Raw genomic sequence first — 14883 nt, 5'->3', positions numbered from 1 at the left:
CAAGCGGGCGTGCGAGCATGGAAGCACTTCCACTCGGCTTCAATAGGCACCAATCGCTCACTTTCACTGTGCCCAAGTGTCTAGGACCTCGCCCTAGACCGTGGCTTAACTGGCCGGAAAGCTCTTGGGCAGCCGTGTGCGCACAGGGGCGCGTGCAAAAAGTCACCTCAGCTGGCTCCAGTGGGCGCCAAGGGAGCGCGCAGTGCCAGCCACCATGGGCGCACACCACTGCTGCAAGGAACAAGAAACTCTGACTCGCAACATTAGACCAGCTGGGGACACAGAAAAAGAAGACGACACACGAAGGCTGAACTGACATCTCCACAAAAGAACTCAAGACAAAGTGGATAGAGTGACTCTCAATCAACTAGCCAGAAGGAACATCCTACCAAAGAGCATATGAAATATAACCCGACAGCATAAACAAATGACATAAAGGGTAACCAAAGAACATCAGGCTCAGGAGATCAAAGAGACTGCACCACTGAAACCCCCAGATCTCCTATAAAGAATCTCACACCACAAGGATGGGAAGTCAAAGCAGACAAACCCAAAAAACAAAAACAAACAAGAAGAATCCAACATGGTAAGACACAGAAATAACCTCTCAATAAAAACAAAAGAGGAATACCAGAAAGGGAGGTAGATGGAATAGACATAGCCCAAATGTCAGACAAAGAATTCAAAACAATGGTGGTGAAGAAGCTCAATATACTCGACAACCTCAAAAAACAATTATGACAACCTCCAAGGAAGTTACCAGCAGCTCCAAGAAAATTACAGGGAACTTGCAGAGAACTACACCAGCATAAAAAAAAAAAGACATAAAAACTATTAACAAGGACAGGAAGAAATGAAGAATTCAATCTCTGAACTGAAAAACATAGTAGAATCAGTCAAAAGCAGACTAAACTAAGCAGAGGATCGGATTAGTGAGCTAGAAGATAATGTACAGAAAAATTACCAGACAATACAGCAAAATGAAAAAAGATTTAAAAAGTATGAAGAAGAAATAAGGGAATTACAGAATAGCATAAGGAAAAACAATATCAGAATAATTCAGAATAAAGAGGGATCAGAAGAACAAGGAATAGAAAAACTGATAGGACAAATAGTGACAGAAAATTTTCCCAACCTGATGAGAGAAAAACTTATACAAGTTCAGGAAACACAGAGAGTTCCAATGAGGAGGAACCCAAAAAACCCACTCCAAGGCACACCATAATTAAAATGGCAACATACCAAGACAAAGAGAGAATCCTAAAAGCAGCAAGAGAAAAACAGCAAATAACATACAAGGGAGCTCCGATAAGGCTATTGACCGATTTCTCAACAGAAACACTACAAGCCAGGAGGGAATGGTCAAAAATATTTTAAGCAATGAAAAACAAAGGCCTATAACCAAGAATACTCTACCCAGCAAGGCTCTCATTCAAAATGGAAGGTGAAATAAGGAGTTTCTCAGACAAAGGAAGACTAAAAGAATACATCTCCAGCAAACCAGCATTGCAAGAGATGCTAAAGGGAGTGTTCTAAGAAAAAAGAAGGAAAAAAAAAGAGGAGAGGAACAGAGGTACAAAGAAAAATGAATAAATACATGTCATTAATAACCTTAAATGTAAATGGATTAAATGCTCCAATTAAAAGACATAGGGTAACAGAATGGATAAGAAAACAGGACCCACATATTTGCTGTCTACAAGAAACACATCTCAAAACAAAAGATTTATACAGACTGAAAATAAAGGGATATAAAAATATATTCCAAGCAAACAGACATGAAAAAAAAAAAGCTGCAGTAGCAGTACTCATCAGACAAAAGAGATTTCACAGCATGGGAAATAAAAAGAGACAAAGAAGGAGACTTCAAAATACTTAAAAGAACAATCCGTCAAGAAGATATAACACTAATAAACATATATGCACCCAACATAGGAGCACCCAAATACATAAAGCAAATACTAGAAGACCACAAGAAGGATATCAACAACAACACACTCATAGTAGGGGACTTCAACACTCCATTATCAACAATAGACAGATCATCGAAGCAAAGAAACACCAAGGATATACAGGCATTGAACAACACACTAAACCACATGGACTTAACTGATATATATAGAACTTTCCACCCCAAAGAAGAAAAACATACATTCTTTTCAAATGCACATGAGGCATTTTCAAAGAAAGGACAGAAGACAAGCCTCAACAAGTTCAAGAAAATTGAAATTATATCAAGCATCTCTTCAGACCACAATGCCTTGAAACTAAAAATCAACCTCAGAGAAAAAAATAAAAGACACCCAAACACATGGAGAATGAATAACAGGCTATTAAATAATGAATGGACTAACAATGACATCAAAAAAAATCAAAAAATTTCTAGAAACTAATGATAATGAAGACACAACAATCCAAAACCTATGGAACACAGCAAAAGCAGCCCTAAGAGGGAAGTTCATAGCAATACAGGCATATCTGAAAAGGATAGTAGAATCTCAAATAAAAAATCTAACCCTAAAGCTACAAGAACTAGAACAACAACAAACAAAGCCTAGGACAAGAAGAAGGAAGGAAACATCAAGATAAGAGTAGAATTAAATGACATAGAGACTAAACAAACAATCTAAAAGATCAACTAAACTAGGAGCTGGTTCTTCAAAAAAATGAACAAAATCAACGAGCCCCTTGCCAGGCTAATCAAGAAAAAAAGAGATAAGACCCAAATAAACAAAATCAGAAATGAAAGAGGAGAAATCACCACTGACACCACAGAAATACAAACGATAGTAAGAAATTACCACAGAAAACCGTATGGCAAGAAATTTGACAACCTAGAAGAAATGGACAAATTTCTAGAAACATATAACCCTCCAAAACTGAATTAAGAAGAAGTAGAAAGTCTCAACAGACCAATAACAAAGAAGAAAAGTGAAACAGTAGTCAAAAATCTCCCTGCACACAAAATCTCTGGACTAGATGGCTTCACAGGCGAATTTTACAAAACATTTAGGGAAGAACTAACTCCTACCCTCCTCAAACTATTCCGAAAATTCCAAGAAGAGGGAAAAATCCCAAACTCCTTCTTTGAAGCCAGTATTACCCTAATTTCAAAACCTGGTTAAGACACAACAAAGAAAAAAAATACAGGCCAGTATCACTGATGAACATAGATACTAAAATCCCTAATAAAATATTGGCAAACAGGATCCAGCAATACATCAAAAAGATCATATACCACGATCATGTGGGATTCATCCCAGGGATGCAAGGATGGTTTAATATTCGCAAATCAATAAATATAATACATCACCTAAACAGAATGAAAGACAAAAATCACATGATCATATCAATAGATGCAGAAAAAAGTATTTGATAAAGTACAACACCCATTTATGATGAAAACACTCAGCAAAATGGGAATAGAGGGAGCATACCTCAACATAATTAAGGCTATATATGAGAAGCCTGAAGCAAACATCATACTCAATGGACAAAAACTGAAAGCATTCCCCCTGAAATCAGGAACTAGACAAGGCTGTCCACTCTCTCCACTTTTATTCAACATAGTGCTGGAAGTCCTAGCCAAAGCAATCAGAGAAGAAAAGAAATAAAAGGCATCCAAATTGGGAAAGAAGATGTAAAACTATCATTATATGCAGATGACATGATAGTATACCTAGAAAACCCTAAAAACTCCACTAAAAGACTACTCGATATAATAAGTGAAATTGGCAAAATCGCAGGGTACAAAATAAATATAGAGAAATCTAAGGCATTTCTGTACACCAACAATAAAATATCAGAGACAGAGACAAAAAAGAAAATACCATTTACTATAACAGCAAGAAAAATAAAGTACCTAGGAGTAAACTTAACCAAAAAGATGAAAGACCTGTACTCTGAAAATTACGTGACATTGAAGAAAGAAATTAAAGAAGATACAGATAAATGGAAGCAAATCCCATATTCTTGGATGGGAAGAAACAACATCATCAAAATGGCTATACTACCCAAAGCAATTTACAGATTTAATGCAATCCCTATTAAAATACCAACGACATATTTCACAGACCTAGAACAAATACTCCAAAAATTCATATGGAACCAAAAAAGACCCCGAATAGCAAAAGCAATCTTGAGACGGAAGAACACAGCAGAAGGAATCACAACACCAGATATCAAACAATACTACAATCAAAACAGTCTGGTACTGGCATAAGAACAGACATATAGATCAGTGGAACAGAATAGAGAGTCCAGAAATAAACCCAGGCCTCCATGGTCAACTAATATTTGATAAAGGAGGAAGGAGCATAAAATGGAGTCAGAAGAGCCTCTTTAACAAATGGTGCTGGGAGAACTGGATAGGAACTTGCAAAAAAATGAAGCTAGACCATCAACTTACACCACACACGAGAATAAACTCAAGATGGATCAAAGACTTAAATGTAAGCCATAACACCATAAAAGTCCTAGAGGAAAACATAGGCAGGAAAATTTCAGATATCTCACTTAAAAATATCTTCACGGATACATGTCCTAAGGCAAGAGAAATAAAGGAAAAAGTAAACAAATGGGAATACATCAAACTAAAGAATTTCTGCTCATCAAAAGAAAACATCAGCAAGATGAAAAGGAAACCAACCATATGGGAAAACATATTTACCAATGACATCACAGACAGGGGACTCATCTCCAAAATATATAATGAGCTTATACGACTCAACATCAAGAAAACAAACAGCCCAATTAAAAAATGGGCAAAAGACCTGAACAAACACTTCTTTGAAGAGGACATACAGAAGGTCTATAGACACATAAAAAAATGCTCACCATTAGCCATCAGGGAGATACAAATAAAAACCACAATGAGATACCATTTTACACCAGTCAGAATGGCCATCATCAACAAATCAACAAACAACAAGTGCTGGTGAGGATGTGGAGAAACGGGAACCCTACTGCACTGATGGTGGGAATGAAGACTGGTGCAGCCACTATGGAAAACATTATGGAATTACCTTAAAAAACTAAAAATGGAACTGCCTTTTGAACCAGCGATTCCACTACTAGAATTATACCCCGAAAATCCTAAAACCATAATTCAAAAGAACTTATGCACCCCTATGTTCATAGCAGCACTCTTTACAATAGCTAAGTGCTGGAAACAGCCTAAATGCCCATCTGTAGATGAGTGGATCAAAAAACTGTGGTACATTTATACAATGGAATACTATGTAGGAGAAAGAAAGAAGGAACTCCTGCCATTTGCAACAACATGGATAGAACTAGAGAGAATTATGCTCAGTGAAATAAGCCAGGCAAAGAAAGGAAAATACCATATGATATCACCTAATACAGGAAAGTAAAGAACAACATAAACAACCAAACTAAATAGAACCAAGAGAAGAATAGCAGTGAATAGAGGGGAGGGGGGAGAGAGAGAAGGGGTATAAGTAAGGGAAGGGTTCAGTCAAAGAACGTGTATAAATGACTCATGGACATGGTCAAAGGGGAGGATTATGATTGTGGGAGAAGGGGTGGGCTGGGTGGGGGAAAAATGGGACAACTGTAATTGAAAAACCAAAAAATTAAAATAAAAAAAAAGGAGCTTATATTATAATGAGGAAATACAATTTATAAACGAGTCGGTAGCCGTCCGTCTCAAGAGACGATGGTGTAGCTTCTTAAGAGTCTATCTGCACTGCCGAGAATGGTTGTGCAGTCCGACTCGGGAGTGATACGGTATCTGTCTCCTCCCATGTTGAATCGACATCTTGCGATGACACTGGAGTGTCCTCTCCAGTGATGAAGCTACAGAGCCTGGGCAGGGTGATATGGAGGGTCTGCTGTTGCCCATGCAGCAGACCCCCCCTCTCTTCTCAGCTGAAGGGTCCAAGGGAAAGACGGAGTCAATACAGCTTGGCTTCAGGTGCGCCGCAGGAGTTGCCGGTGTTGACTACAACGTCAAACCGCCTTAGGGACTCCGGCTCCAGATTTTCTGTCGGGGTTTACTCCCTTAGCCTTTCCCCTGAAGAGGTATGCCGCAAGGCAGCGGAGGTTTTTTGGAGTCAGAGTTTTCCTTCTCTGATGTACCCTGACTGGAAGATCGAACCAGCGACACTTAGCTCACAGGCCGACGCTCAATCCACTGAGCCAAACCAGCCAGCGTTATAAACAAACACATAGTAAGTCAGGTAGCAATAAATTTTATGTAGAACAACAAAGGAGGTTAAGAAGGACAGAAAACCCTGACAAAAAGGTGCAGTGGGTGGGAATGGAGGTTTTCTGTTACTATTCTAAGTAGAATGATGAGGGACAATGTCTTATGTGGTGGCATTTTGGGAGAGATCTGAAGTAACCGATGGAGGAAGTCATGAGCACATCTTGGGGAACATTTCAGGTAGAACACATAGGAAGTGCATAGGCCCTGACTGGGGGAATGCTCTGAGGGCAAGTGAGGCCAATAGGGCTGGAGCAGAGTAAAGGAGGAAAATGATTGGGTAGAGAGAGCAGGATTCAGATTATGTAATGCACCATTTAGAGAATTTCTGTCTTAATCTGAATGAAATTACAAGCCCTTAGAGGATTCTGAACCAAGGAGTGTTGTAATCTGACATTTTAAAGGAATTTTCTATTCAGAAAAGGTTTAGGTAGGCAATGGTAGACTCACAAAGGGTTAAATATTTATGGTTTAATAATTTTACATTTAATGTCAGATTGTGGTATAAGAGTAAGATTATGCCTTGATTTGTTGAATATATTTCTTATTGGTATGTGAGGTCCCTTTGCCATACATTAAGTTTTTATACTAACTATAACCTTTTTCAGAAGTCTTTATTCAGTTCATTAAACTATTGATTATTGTACTAATTCCCTAATTATTGAATTGCTGTAGTTTTTCTTATGCAGTAGTAAGATTTTATGTTTTTAGTGAATATTTGACCAATCAGAAAATGTTCATCATGTAATATTAAATCACTGGAAGGAAATACACAAACATACAAACAGTTAAGTTCTCAGGATGGTAGCATTATGCTCATCTACGGCTTCCTAATTTTCTATAATAATCTTATCTTTAATTTTATGATTAGGAAAAAATGTACAAATATTCAAATAAGACAAATGATCCTCTCCCCCTTACTTGCTATTAGTATAACCAGAATACTTGCTATTTTACTAAATATAAATGCCCCAGAAGGAAAACTTATTTCTTAATATATTAAGAATTCCAGACTCATATATCTCTACCTACTTAATATTTCAACTTGAACATCTAATAGGCAAATATCAAACTCAACAGAACTGAAAAAAAGTCATATTTCCCTCTCCCCAAACTCCTTATCAGCACATGTTCCTAATACAGTAAATGGCACAACTTGTCATCTAATTCCTCAAGTCAAAAGCCCTGGTGTCATTCTGACTCCTCATTTTCTTTCGTACCTGGCCTCTGATCATTCATCAAAATGTGTTGGTTCTACCCTAAAACACTGAACTAAATCCTTTTACTTCTCACCACTTCCAAATTTATCATCTCCTGCTGCTCTCAATTTTTCATACAGAAGCAGGAGTGATGCTTAAAATACCTGAATCAGAGAATGTTAGTTACTCCACAAAACATTTCAATAGTTTCTTATCACACTAAACCTAGAAACCAAAATCTTTCCATGATTAACTAAATTCTATATGTGCTTTTCGTGAATGATTCTGAATTGATTACCTATCCCCAGTCCTCCCATCAGGCCCCTTCCACAATGACTTTCTAGATGTTTGTCTACATAAACAAAGGCATTCCTCTAAGACTTTTGCATTTCCTGTTCTTTCTGTCCAGAATTTTCTTCCAAGTATTTTCATGGATTGTTCCCTTATTTCATTTGCTCCTTGCTTAAAATATCTTCAGAGAGGACTTCTATAATCAATATTAAAAAAAAAAAATCCTGAGTCATGTTCCATGTTTATACTTGGCTTATTTTTCATTAAAATACTTTCATTATCTATTTATACACTTTGTGTTATTTTTTTATTGTCTCCCATCCCACCTGAATAAGAGTATTTGAATGCTGAAAGAATGTGTTTATAAAACAAAGGAGGAGACACTGTATTTAACCTGAAATGCATAATGATTATAAAGAACCAAAGGATGTATACTTAGAATTATGTCTATTCCTAGCTGTATGACAGTCACTAGGGAGCTCTCATTTTCTTAATTTAACATTATATCCAACATTCTGAGCACAAACATATTTATTTCTATTTTTTATTTCTACAAAAAGCAAATTCAAGACTGTAAAAATATTTACTTATTTTTTTCTTTTAAATTCACAGTCATGGTATTATAAACAAGTAATAAAGCAAAGAAAAAAAAGAAAGACTCATGGACACAGACAACAGTATGGTGTTTGCCAAAGAGAATGGGAGTGAGGGGGAGGTAGAAGAGGGCAAAGAGGGGATAAATGGTGATAGAAGGAGACTTGACTTGGGTGGTGAACACACAATACAATATACAGATGATGTATTATAGAACTGTACACTTGAAACCTATATAATTTTATTTACCAGTGTCACCCCAATAAGTTAAATTTTAAAAATAGATTAATTATTTAATTAATTTAAAAAGAAAAACACCAGATCTTGGTCCATAATTCAGGGTCATCCCTTTCTACTTCAGTCTTCATTACTCACTCCAAGCACTGTTGTATCTCCATTTTATCTTTCAACCTTTGTCTATATTTTGGGTATCTTTCAGGTCCTAATGCAGGAAATAGAAATGGCTCAAGATATTTCAAGCAGAAAATGATTTAGTAAATGGACTTAGGTGCTGACAAATTTATGAAAGTGCTGGAGAGGAGGTATGCCATCTCTGAACTTTTGGGTTCAAAAGTCTCCAGACCTGATCTTTGACAGAGAAATCCCAAACTTCTGCAATACTGCCTCCACCTCTGCTTCTACTAGACAGATGATGGAGAAATGAGAAGGAAACATTTTTAAATAACCTATGATGAATATAACGAGAGTGTTGAGAAAAAATCTCAATCACAAAGCAGAATCAAGAAGTTTTAAGAACTTAAAAAAAAAAAAAAAAACCTGAGGGAGGGAAGGAAGAAAGGAGAACGAGAAAAAAGAGAGAGAGAGAGAGAGATGAGATCATAGACCAACACCAAAAAGCACTTGGAATTTGAAAGATGACGGTACTTGAACCTTCCCATGACCACATCAATATGACAACTAAGCTACCAGAAAAATCATCATCCAGAACCACCTGAAATCTAGCTGAACAGGAGTTCTACAACTGAGGATATAAAAAAGAGGGCACATTGAGACTGGTAGGAGGGGCAGAGATGTGGAAAGGCCGGTTCCACATCTACATGTAGTTGTTAAAAATGAGGAGGGATCTCAGCTTGGAAGTTGTCGCTGAGGAGTGAGGTGTCCCAGGCACACACCAGCCTCCCTGCACAGCCCAGGTTTCCAGTGCTAGGAAGAGAATTTTCCATAACTTCAGGGAAAAACAAGGATTCTGGGGTCTCGGGCTTTCCTCTTAAAGTGCCTGTGCATGGACCTGCTGGGGCAGCAGCTTGAAAGGTACCTGGGGGGTACAGGGAGAAAATGAATTGTTCACGGTAGGCTGGAGTGGCAGCATGCTGAAGGATAAAAAAAACGTCTCAAGGAAAAGACAGGGAATCAACATGGTAACAGATTTCTTAACAGCAACTCTGGAAGTAAGATAATAATGTTCTTCTAAATTCCCTGGTATAAGCTTTTCAATTCTACAAAATCATCAGTGGGTGTGGGATGTTTTGTAAGTAGGTATGTAAACAAGAACATAGAAAAATTTAAATAAGGACACAGGGAGAACACAAACCTTAGTCGTTGTCGGCAGCCGTCCATCTCGAGAGATGATGGTGTAGCTTCTTAAGAGTCTATCTGCACCGCCGAGAATGGCTGTGCAGTCCGACTCGGGAGTGACATGGTATCTGTCTCCTCCCGTGTTGAATCGACATCTTGCGATGACACTGAAGCTACAGAGCCTGGGCAGGGTAATATGGAGGGTCTGCTGTTGCCCATGCAGCAGACCCCCCCCGCTCTTCGCAGCTGAAGGGTCCAAGGGAAAGACGGAGTCGATACAGCTTGGCTTCAGGTGCGCCGCAGGAGTTGCCGGTGTTGACTACAATGTCAAACCGCCTTAGGGACTCCGGCTCCGGATTTTCTGTCGGGGTTTACTCCCTTAGCCTTTCCCCTGAAGAGGTATGCCGCAAGGCAGCGGAGGTTTTTTGGAGTCAGAGTTTTCCTTCTCTGATGTACCCTGACTGGAAGATCGAACCAGCGACACTTAGCTCACAGGCCGACGCTCAATCCACTGAGCTAAACCAGCCAGGGCTACAAACCTTAGTAGAGCCACTCTAATGGATAAGAAACCCAGATCCCAGGGACTTGAGGAATTTTAACAAAAGAAATTTAAGTTTCTTTAGTTTTTCACCATTAACTTGCCTCAGCTGCATTATTCTATATTCTCTCTCTTCTTCTATCTTCTTACCTTTTCACTCCTTCCTTTATATTTGTTGGTTCAAATTCTTGAGAGGTGAAACTTTATTTCCTCTACTTGTCTTTTTATGTCAAGGCACATTATAGGTCACTGAACAGCTTGTAGACACTCAGGTTCTAACTCTAATTATTAATGGAGGAGGGTGAGATGATTTACTTGATAAAAAATGTGGCCACTTCCTGTTGTTATTTTTAGCAAGGGCTATGAACCAGCATTTTTATTTCAGGCAGCGTTTCTTCATTAATATCACCTGGGACCTTACTAGACATGCCATTTGGAGCACCACCTCAGATCTCCTCACTCATAAACTCTGGGGGTAAATTTCAACCCTCTGTGTTATATCAAGTTCTCTGAGTGATACTGATATACACTAATGTTTGAAGATTAATACCTTTAGAAGGAACTTTCACAGTAGTATTGAATATTTATTTATTTATTTATTTTTAGGTATATTTTATTGATTATATTGTGACAATATTTCCAATTTTTTCCCCTTTGCTCCCCTCCGCCCAGCACCCCCCCTCCCCCAACAATCCTCCTCCCAAGTCTATGCCCATGGGTCGTACATACAAGCTCTCCTGCCTCATCCTTTCATAAATTCTTCTTCTTCATGTTTTAAAATAATTAATTAATTATTTTAACAACAACAAAAAATAACCATCCCTTCCTCTCAGACTTAACCCTTTATAATCTTATAAAGGGCAATGGGCGAAGGTCTCAAGCTCCTCTAGCTGCTTCAAACTGGACATGGTTGTCGTTCTACCTACCCTTGGGTTCAGAAATCCCTAATAAGAGTTGAGGTGTGAAGGGAAGGGTGGCCTTCCCACATGAGGAAGGATCGTGCAGACTCCAGGTTGGTTGGCTGTCCCCGGACAATGGCATCCTTGATTTAACAGGCTGGCATCCTTGTTGTATTCTGGAGGCAACAGATTTGGCAACAGGGTTAAAGAATATTATTCAATCCATAACCACTAGATGACAAAAGACAGGTATTAATTTTTCAATGTCCCACATTAGGGAAAAGAAGGGGTTCTTTGGGGGAAGGTGTGCCAGGTACATCTCACCTGTCGAAAACCCTTTTGCCCATTGTACTTAGTTTGGGCTGAGGGAAATATTTTAGGTTTCCCCCCTCTCAGACCTCTGGGCTCTTTCTGTCCAAGCCTTTAGGACAAAAAAGAGAAACCAGTTTTAAAGTGAATCCCACAGACCACCCCATTCTTCACCAACACAGCCACTTAGTTCAGCCAAACCATTGAGACTCAGGAGGCAGCAATGCAGACAGGATTAAGTGAGGCCTATACATACAGACAATCAACCAGGCAATGAGATCATAGGCTTATGCCCTTTGAAAGCAGAAAACACATGTTAATTTATGTAACATAACCCACATACAAGTCTCTAAATCTGTAGGACTGCCTTATCAGAAAGACATCCAGTTGCAAGACGTTTGACATTCTTCATGCCTGTAAATTAAACATCCTTGATAATGCCACAAACATAGTTTAACTTTCAAATGAAAACAAGTTTTAAATGAAAAGAAACCTTAAAGATGGCAAGCTGCACTACTTTACAGTCCACCACTGATCATTGTGATTTTCCTTGAATCGCGATTTTTCTCCCTAGGATTACCCTCCTTGTCATGAAAGGGACTGCATTAAGTCCGTTTTTAGTTTATCTTGTTCATTTGCATAAACACAACAAGAGCAGCAAATGATCACTTATGATCTTTAGTTCCGCTTTGCTGGAACTTACGCAAGGAACATTTAAGGTGACCTTCAGTCTGCCCTTCAAGGTACAGAAGCAGAACCACATACCTGGCATTCAGCCTTGCCTATAAACACCTGTCTTTTCCAAGTCCTTCTGGTTTTTCATTGTGCCTTAAAGTCCCATCTAGCCATCTTCCAGGAAAACAACCTTCATTCCTTCCCTGGAAAGATTGCCATGGACCTCGTATCCATCCAAGGTACCAGGCCTTTTATCTCGTGGACTTTTATTACCTTTGAAAGTCAATCCTAGTTCCTCAGGGCTTTTTGGTACCAACGAAAGCCCAAGCATGTCTCCTTTAGGCATGACATTCCATTCAAAGTCTTAGTTAAAAAAAAAAACAAACCTCTATTAACAACTGGTCATATTAGTTTTATGCAAAGAAACCTATGTCATTACTTCTCTAGAATGCCAAACTCTGGAGGGATCAGATAGGGAGAAAAATATACAGTGTGAAGGAAAATCCTCGTCCTTCTAATATTCACTGAACTTGCATTTCTATTCTTTATATTTTCATTTTTTTCCCCCACTGAAATTTTTTTGTTTGTTTTTCCATTACAGTTGTCCCACTTTTTTCCCCTTCTTGCTTCCCTGCACCCTGCCCCCCCTTCTTCCACATTCAGTCCCCACACAGTTGTCCATGTCCATGTGTCATTTATACATGTTCTTTGACTAGACCCTTCCCCTTCTTACCCCCTTCTCTCCCTCCCATCTCCCCCTTTGTTACTGTTAGTTTATTTCTTGTTTACATACCTCTGGTTCAATTTTGCTCATTTGTTTGTGTTGTTCATTAGTTTCCTGTAATAGGTGATAGCATAAGATATTTTTCTTTCATTGTCTGGCTTATTTTGCTAAGCATAATTCTCTCTAGTTCCAACCATATTGTTGCAAATGGTAGAAGTTCCTTCTTTCTTCCAGTACTTATTCATTGTCATTTTCCCCCTTTGTACTCGTGTTCCTCTCTGTCTCTCTGTGTTTCTTCATTTTCTTAAAGCAGACCCTTTAGCATCTCTTGCAATGGTGGTTTGGTGGAGATGTATTCTTTTAGCCTTTTTTTTTGTCTCGGAAACTCCTTATTTCACCTTCCATTCTGAAGGAGAGTCTTGCTTAGTAGAGTATTCTTGGTTGTACGTCTTTGTTTTTCATTGCTTGGAATATTTTTTTGCCATTCCCTTCTGGCTTGTAATGTTTCTGCTGAGAAATCTGATGATAGCCTTATTGGAGCTCCCTTGTATGTTATTAGTTGTTTCTCTCTTGTTGCTTTTAGGATTCTCTCTTTGTCTTTGAATGTTGCCATTTTAATTATGATGTGTCTTGAAGTGGGCCTGTTGGGGTTCATCTTCATTGGGACCCTCTGTGCTTCCTGGACTTGCGTGCCTCTTTCTCTCCTCATGTGAGGGAAGTTTTCTGTCATTAGTTTTTCAGAGAGGTTTTCTATCCCTTGCTCTTCTTCTTCTCCTTCTGGAATTCTTATGATAAGGATATTATTACATTTCATGTTATCCTGCAGCTTTCTTAGAACCTCTTCAGTATTGTTCAGTCTTTTTTCATTTTGTTGCACTGTCTGGGAGGTTTTGTCTAAGTTGTCCTCCAGCTCGCTGATCTGATCTTCTGCTTCCTCTAGCCTGCTTTTAATTCCTTATACTGTGTTCTTCAATTCAGAGATAGTATTCTTCATTTCCTCCTGGCTCTTATTGATAGCTTCCATGTGCTTTTTCATGCTGGTGTAATTCTCAGTAAGTTCCTTATAGTTCTTCTGGAGTTCTTTGTAGTTTCCGCTGAGCTCATTGAGCTTCTTCATAATCCATGTTTTGAATTCCATATCTGATAGTTTGCTCCCCTCTATTTCATTTAGCACTCTTTCTGGGGATTCTACCTTTCCTTTTGATGAGAGGTTGTTTCTCTGTCTCCCCATTTTTGTGACTCCAATTGTTTGTTGGTGCTTCTTAGAATGATCTGCACTTCCTGAATCTGCCCCTGGTGGCTTCAGATCCTGTACCAGTCTGGGCCTAGGCAGCCCGTTGGAGACTTCCAGGGATCTACTGCCTTTGTCTGACTCCTTTAGTTGTTAATCTATTCAATCTGTGATTAGCCGTCAGGCTTAAGGACCGTGGGTGTGGCAGCTTAATTTCTGAAGGCAGGGCTTTTGCTTCTCCTCAGGCTGACGCCATTTGGAGGGGAATGGTCTGCCTGCAGTACTGGGGATGAGTCAGCACTGGGACCCGGCTGGCTGCTTCCCCAGCTCTCCCCTCAAAGCCACCACACCAAATTCTCCCCAAGCGTCTCCAGTCCTCTCTGTCTTCCCTCTGCTTGTGCCCAGGGTAAGTGGGGGCAAAATATTTTCATATGTTATCCACTTTAGAGCTCTTTTTCTCCAGCTGTTTCTCTCCGGCTAGCAAGAAACGCTGTGGCTTTTCGCTTTTCTCAGCTGGTTACTATTTTACTTTCCACTCTGTTGCTGTAGGCTGGGAAGCCCAGCTGGGGGTTTAGACCCTGCCCTTCTTAGGAGGAATCCCCGGCTGCTGAGCTGTTTCTCAGTCCCTTCAGCTGCAACCCATGTGAGCCCAGCCAGCCCT

The sequence above is a fragment of the Furipterus horrens genome, unplaced genomic scaffold (genome assembly GCF_987537825.1).
Source record: "Furipterus horrens unplaced genomic scaffold, mFurHor1.1.pri manual_scaffold_1, whole genome shotgun sequence".
In the NCBI taxonomy this organism is placed as follows: domain Eukaryota; kingdom Metazoa; phylum Chordata; class Mammalia; order Chiroptera; family Furipteridae; genus Furipterus; species Furipterus horrens.
This window is presented reverse-complemented; position numbering follows the sequence as displayed.